The sequence below is a fragment of the Aythya marila genome (genome assembly GCF_965140915.1).
Source record: "Aythya marila genome assembly, chromosome: 12".
NCBI lineage: Eukaryota > Metazoa > Chordata > Aves > Anseriformes > Anatidae > Aythya > Aythya marila.
In genome coordinates this window covers 10,563,610-10,571,501 of record NC_139053.1, presented here as the reverse complement: position 1 = coordinate 10,571,501, position 7,892 = coordinate 10,563,610, and positions in this window count along the sequence as shown.

Sequence of the window (7,892 nt, the reverse complement as noted above, 5' to 3'; positions counted from 1 at the left end):
ATTAATAAAAACATTGTGTGAGGATAGAAGCTGCAGGTGGGTGACTGGGAATTTTTCAGAGTTTTATTACTTCTGCCATTATTTTCTCTGTGAAGGGAAGACCCTGCTGTGCTGTTGAGTGCCTAACCCTGCCTGGTGAGGAAACACAAGACACAAGTGCCAGGTCGTGCAAAAGCTGCATAAAGGGCTCTTTCTGCAGAGGCAAATGTGATAGCAGTGATCTCCTTTAAAAATACATTACCTCCTCAGCAAAACCATTTATTTTCAGCGCCCTCAGAAGTGTGCTTGATTTTGGAGAAGACACGGAGCTAAACTAGTAGATCTGAATAATTTACAGCACAGTTTTGGAGCTGACGTCAGTAGCAGCGCTGTGCCAGGGCTGGAGGGATGCACAGCCTGCACGAGTAACAGGCAGCTGGTTTGGGCACGGGCACAGCTCATTAAACACATGGGCTGAATGCTTAGCTGCCACAAATTTGTGCAGGGACATGTGGCCAAAATGCACTGAGGTAAATCGGTGAGGGCCTCAGCAGGGAACTGGGACATGCTTTGATGGTCACACAGGCAGTGCGGACAGGTAGAGGGAAATACTGCAGCAGAGGAAAAGCCACGAGATGGCTCAGCTGCTCTCTGAGTGCAAACTGAAAGCTGCATGCAACAAAGAGATGTAAACCAGGCAGGATATTCCTAGATGGAGTTAGGCTTTGGCTGCTAGATGTTGTTCTGCCTGCAAAGTCCCACTGCAAACTCACCCCATATGGGTGCCCACAACCACCAGGTGCTCAGCACTCCCTCACCCAGGGACACAACACGCCAGGGGGGTCAGGACAGAAACCTTACCTTGCCTTGTATTATTTATGCCTGCTATATATAATGCATGCCCCTACATCCACACCTCACATGCGACTGCAGGATAGCTCAGAGCCCCACAGCGGTGGCCTGATGCTGGCATCGCTCAGGTGGGTTTTAACACGTGTTTGCAGAGGTTTCAGGGGTACCCAGACAAATTTGCACAGTCCTAGCATGATCAGCCTAGCTATGTTACCACCTAGCTGCAGTGAGCCAGGCAGGGCTGACTGCAGCCTCCGCCATCCCAGGGGGGCTCCTGGGCACCCAGCTGCACTGGGCAGCTCTAGGGCGTAATTGAAATGGTGCAGAAAGCTGCACAAAATTAACAGGAAGAGTTGCCAAAGAGATCCATGAATCTGCATGCCAGAAATGTACAGGGATATTTAATTTTTCCTCTTCCACCCGTGGGAAAATAACACACAAATTGATATGCAGCTGCCACGGAAACTCATGCTGTGTAAAAATGAAAGCATAATTTCTTGCTCCTGCACTGGTGCTTTCAGAGATGTTTTTCTGTCACAGAAGGCTACAGGATCTTCAAACTGCAAATAAATTGCAGTAAATAAAGCTCTTTCTTCCAAGGCATTTTATAACCAAAGAAGACCTTCTGCTTTTTGGCGACACTGGTGGAAGTTCACGGGGCAAACAAAGACTTAAATTCCCTGTTTTGGCCTCCATGCTAATAATGTTTGAAGAAAGCGGAGCAGCATGGAGACACAGTGACAGTTTACAACAGAAAACTTCCATGGTGCATGCTCAATGAATACCAACCAGCCTGATGCCTCCTGGCTCTGCTGCCTGCCTATTTCCTACAGAGGTGACGGGTGACAAAATAAGGGCGAGATAAAGAAAGAACTCCTAGAGGAGGGGGAGGACCGAAGCGCTGGCAGGGTGCTGAGCACCATGCCCAGGACCACAAGATGGGCCCAGGGCCCTCTGCAGCGGATGCTTCTCTATTTGGGTATCCACTGCCTTGATCTTGAAGTGATCACCAGATGAAGAGCGACACTTAATTATCCCCTTGGGAAGCAGCGCTGCAGAATACGTGTGGAGCCCATGCACAAGCATCCATGCATATTTCATGACAACTGCTCAGCTCCAGAGGGTTTCAGGTTTTCATTGCAGGCAGGTGCTGCCTGAGCTGCACAGCCCCAGCCCAGCTGCCCACCGGCATCCCTCCCACCCCGCCGCCGCCTCTCACCTGGAGGCCTCTCACCAGCCCTTTTCCCGGCCACGTCGCTCCGAAGCACCCCCTGCTGCCAGCCAGGCTCGGCGTGGTGCCAGCAGGTGGGCAGCGGCACCCCTGGGGACGACAGGCAGGGATGCTCCCTGCAGCCTGCGAATCTTCCCAGGCCCATCTCCTGCACTTGCTGCCCCTGCTCCAGCTGAGCACTGACAGCGCTGCCAGGACACTCAGTGCATGCATGGTGCTGGTTCTCCTCTTCCACTGAAAATGCTTTGGTTTGGGTGGTGTTCCTGGAGGGTTCCTGGCCCCAAAAGGGTCCCCAGGGCTGATGTGCAGCCTGGGGGCTGCTTCCCTGCCCCCCTGTGCCCTCAGCAAGCAAGGGCAGAGGACACTACCCATGCCATGCTGCCTGCATCACTTTGCCGGTGAATTTCTCTCCTGGTTTTGCCCAGTCCGCAATAGAAACAGAGAGAGCAATTCCCCTCCACTCCTATCTGCCAGTGCATTAAGTAAGTGAGAGTAGATTAAAGCCTGTCCCCTCCCCGGGCACTGTTAGTCCCAGGCAAATTGCTGATACAACTTATTTCTTAGCTTCCGCAGGCAGGTGGACTCTCTCTGCAGCTAACCAGATTTAGATGGGATCAGGTCTGCTGCTGTGAGTACTGGCTGTTGTCAAAAGATGCTTCTTGACCAGGAATGAGGGCATCAGTTGGGCTTTTCCACCACCCACTACAAGCTCGGTGCAAACCTGCACCTCTGCACAGCTGGGCTTGGGCACATGGTGATGGGACCAGGGAGGAGACTGGGGGACAGCAGTGGGAGAAATGCCCTTGTTGTAGCCTGAGGGCCTCAGAAATACTGAAACCTCGCCCATTCCTGGAGGAAGGAAGGCTGCAAAGCCCCATTTCCCTCCAATCTGAACACACGGCCTGGGAGACGCTTTCTAGAAGGCAGCCAGAAAAGTAAAACCAGGGAGATTTGCAAAGTAAACAATGATCAAACAAAAAGACTTTGGTTACTGTTCTGGAGGCTGTTTGCCAAGACACACAGATCGTATCAGGCTAATTTACAAAAGGAAAACCAACATAATTAGTGTGCAGGAAAACACCTTCATGAAAAGCGCTTTAGTGTTAAAAGTGATGGGACCAGGAGGTCAAGGCCGTTCTAAATGCCAGAAAAACAGGAAAAGGGCCCGTCTGCCAAGCAAGCTGAGTCCTTCATGTTGCATACACATGCTGCACAGATTGAGGCATGCTACACATATTAAAGCACACACTTATCACTTTTATACACCTTGTCCTGGTGTGCAGCAGGGTGCTGCTCAGGCAGGGCCACGTGCCTTCCCCTGTGCTCTCCCTGCTGCCCGGGGCTGCCTAGGTTTTGCTGCTGGAGCTGTCCTGTGCAGCTGTGCTCCTGTTTTGGGACACTGGGAGCCCTGCTGATGCCACAGGTCCAGTCTCAGTGGTGGTCATGCAGCTGGATCTGGAGGCAGCCACGCTGGCTGCTGCGCTTGCACGCACGCTGCACCAGCCAGTTACCATGGCAGCTGAGAGATTTGCATGTGATATTGGTATTTTTTGCAGTATGAAAGAGCCTCTTATCTGGGCTGAGCAACTAGTCTGGCTGGTCCGCATTCCTCTAGTGACACAGTGGCATGTTCCACCTGATGCTTGCAATTTGGAGCTCTAGACTCTGCCTTGGAAGAGCCACGGGCTGGGATGTGGGGGGTGCTGGGGTGCAGAAGGATGCAGGGGAACTGCAGCTGCATGTGGTGGAAGGCACCCTCCTGTGCCGTGCCGCGCCGTGCCGTGCCATGCCGTGCTGGCAGGTTGCAGCCTGATGCTGGCAGGATATCCCTCTGCAGCAACCTCTCAATCTGATCTGTCACGCTTTTTTGGTTGCTTACATCCCACCCCTTAGCCTAATACTTCTAATTTAACCAAGGAAAGTTTGTAGAGCTTAGCTGTTTGACTTCTTCAGCTTTTCTAGCTCTTCACATGTATCAAGTGACCTGTAAAAGGGGAAAAAATGTGTGAAGTAACTTACATATCTCAGCTTGACTTCAGATGACTCAAAACCAACTCGCTGGATATTGCTCAGATTCCCCCTAAAACATTGACCCTTGGGCGTGAGCCAGACTTGGAAAGTTTCATCCCCAAATGAGAACGAGTAAATGAGGAAGGGATGAGAAAAAGAAGAATGTCATCCTGCCCAAGCTAAAGCAGCTGCTGCTAATGAACGCATCACCCTGTTTCACCCCTTCCCAACCGGTGGCCTGGCTTTTTTTTTTTTTTTTCATTTTTTCTTTTTTTCTGGGTGTTAATTCCAGTATAACTACTGCTGCACTCAAAATGAGATCTGTGCTTCAGCACAGCACCACATCCAGGCAGAGAAAATCAGATAGATCTCAGCTCTGTTTAAACCAAGGTAAAATGGAGTCAGGGGGATTTAACTGCAAGCAAGAATCAAAGTAGATCTGTGCAATGGAAAAAAAAAAAAGCAGAAAAAGTGGTTCACAGTGTTAGGAGTATGTTCTCCTCGTTAAGCACTTTAATCTTGAAACATGGAGATCTTAATTTTATTTCAAGCTTTATAATTAAATGCCTTTTAACTGGGCTTTCCATTTGTAATGCAATTTCTTTCTAGATTGAAGTCTAATAGCTAGACCTGCTGATTTGTTTTTACTCTTGTTATAACCTTATCAGTGATTAGCCTGCCATTGTACTTAATCTTTTTAAAAGATTGCTTTAGCTATAAATAGAGAAGATACCCACTCTGTTTCTATCCATAGGAAAACAAAAACAGTAAGGTATCTGTATTGGTTTATATTATTCCTTTTGCAATTTGATCTTTCTATCTGAGACATTTGTCTTTTTAAATTTTATACAGAACATCAAATCAGTGCCACATTTCTGAAAGATATAAGAGCATAGGCCACAAAGAAAATGAGCATGCAAAGCCTCCAACAAAGATATTACTTGTGATATTGAGGCAAAAACTAACTCATTAATACAGAGCCAGCAACAGCAAGCTCTACATTTCCTTCAGCAATTATCTGTGCCAATGACTTCCCTTAAAAGCAGCAACAGCTGAAATCCTGTTGCAAGAATAGCTAGTTTCTACACCCATGGGCCGCTGAGAAGTCAGTCGTTAAATGAGAGAAGCACAGGTCAGGAAGAAGACTGCAATGCAGAATTTCCAAGGCAACTGTTGGCACTGGGCTGGCAACAAGCTACTGCACAGACAGATCCCCAAATTCTGCATTAATGTTATTAGAGGATGTATGTCATACCAAATCAATACAGCAGTTGAGTCACATCAACACTGAACGAGCAAAAGCTAATAAGAAATGCAGTAAAGGTATATAGAGTGTTGCAAAATCAATCAGGAACATTACAAGGGTGGTGGAAACAACAGACTTCAGGTAAATGTGTGCTCTAAGATATTTAATAGGAACCAATGCAAAGGAAGCCCATTGCAAATGTAGCAAAACTGGAAGGTAGCACCATGTGGTAAATGAATGAAATTATAAAATGTAGCAGAAAGATGATTTATGACAAGCCCCCCTGGCAGCAGAGGCACTAAATGAGCCTGCAGCTGCCCAGCTCCTGAGCTCATATGGCCACCTGCCATTTCAAAACAGTTCTGCCCAGCAAACAGAGCTGGGCTTACAGCCCAGCCCCACCTTGACCTTAATTAGCACCTGGGGAATAATCTCTGAAGAACTAAAGCCATAAACGGATCCACGGGAGGTTAGTTTTAAATCTTCACGTGTTTCCAGAGTTGCCAGTTATGTTTCCATTATTGTCTAATGCTGCATTTTGAAACCTAAGATACTCATAAAAGTGTTTGTCACTTAAGATTTTGTTTTTCTCCTTCTGGTGACTAAAAAAAAAAAGTATATAAATTCTACTAGTAGTATTTTGTGAACTTTGTGTCTCTGAAAACTTACTGGAAAATCTGTGAACCAGAATAGATAGGCTTTTTTCCTTTCTCCGCATCTGAGTCCATGAAGACCCCAGGAGGGTATGTTCTCATTCAAAGGGGGCGTAAATATTCCCCAGAGAGGTTTTTGTTTGCTTGCTTGTTTTTAAACCTAGTCTGAGCATTGCATTAACTTCCTAGGACGCAACTCTGATTTTAAAGAAAATATTTGCATTGCAATCCCCAAAACCACTTGGGCAGAGTTTTTCTTTGAGTGAACTTCCCTTTTGCTGTGGACGCATAGGTGTAAGGTGGCTGGTGCCAGGACATGGCTCCGGGGCCAGTGCGGGTCAAAAGGGCTGGAAGCAGGGGGCAGAGGTTGCTCCAGCAACCAGGGAGGATTGGAAGGGAAAAGCTTCCATCCTTTAGCATTAAGTGTGAAAGCACACCTCCCATATGCACATCTACTCTGCTTTAGACAGGAAAATTGGAATTTTGAAATAAATCCACGGAAAATGGTGGTAATCTAAAGGGTGTTTATTGTAGATACAGTGGATTATGAAAGCCGTTATGCACACTTCTGATGTAAACTGTTTTTCTAAGCTGTATCAAATTGTAGCAGCAAATCAGAACCCTGGTTTGACTTTGCCACATTTCCTGGTTTGCTTATTTAAATATTTATATACTGGAAAGCACTTCCTCTGCCCCAAACCTACCCGACAGGGAACCAGGGAATCACTTGCAAATCACTAAAGATTATGGGAGGTGGGGATGAGTTCAGATTTTCCTCTGCAACATTAAGGGCAGTGGTGGGTTCAGATGCACAAGTGGCATGTTGGAATTCCTTGAAGTTTTGTTTAAAAGAGAGCAAGCCATCATGAATTAACACTACTATACTCTGTCTCTTTCCACCACAGAAACCCATTTATTTTCCAAGAGAGGAAAAAAAAGCTGAGTAGGAAAGGTAGGAAAAGCCCTCCTGACGTGAAGATGAGCCAGCAGGCTTTGGATGGGAGCTGGGGCTTTCCCAGGGATCCACGTGGGTGTGCCACCCTTATGCCAGGGATGTGTCACAGGCAGAAACTTGCAGCACTTGTTGGTATTCACTGAGCAGCTGGAGCTTCCTCAGCCACATCTCTTCCTCCACAAGAAGGAAAATGTTGCTATGAGCTGCTGTGGGAATGGGGCCAGAGCAGTTTCCCTGTGGGCAAGGGGGCTGAGAGCCAGCAGCACGGGATGGAGCCAACAGCGTGACCGTGGGCCTGGGGACTCTGCTGGAGCTGGATACAGCTGGATGCCCAGGATGCAGCTGCACACGCTGCTCTGCATGTTGTGGACTCTGGCCTGACCCTGAAGTAGTGGCTTGGGGAAGCACTTGTGTCACTCCTCTGCCCTGTCGCAGCTGGAGGGCAGCTGGAAGCAGCCAGGATTTGCCCCCCGAGCACCGCTTGTTGGTAGCAGCAGGCACAGTGTGCCGGGACACCCAGGGCTGTGGGCCCGCACAGCTTGGTCTGTGCTTGGCTTAGGAGCAGAGTCCAAATCCTTTCCAGATGAGTCACCGTCCCGCTGCCTGAAGTCCAACAAAGGAATCTTTTTTTTTTCTTTTTTTTTTTTCCTCTGGTGTTTTTTTTTCTGGCCATGCAGTGACTCAGCTTTTGGAGATGAACAACTTCAGGCTTTATCTGAACAGACACTCATTAACCATTCAGAGCTGTAAAGAGCCATTTTTCTTCTGCACTCCGTCTCTGTAAGATCTCAAGGCTAGAGGGCTGGCCTGATGTATATAGGGACTATTCAGACAGATGCTCAGTAAGAATGAGCACAGGAATCTTGTGTAGTTCTGGGTCATTTGGCAAAGGGTTTTGACAACAGCGGGTGAAGGACTAAGCAGAGAAGAAAGGCAGAGCCCATCTGCAGCACTTAGCTAGCAAAG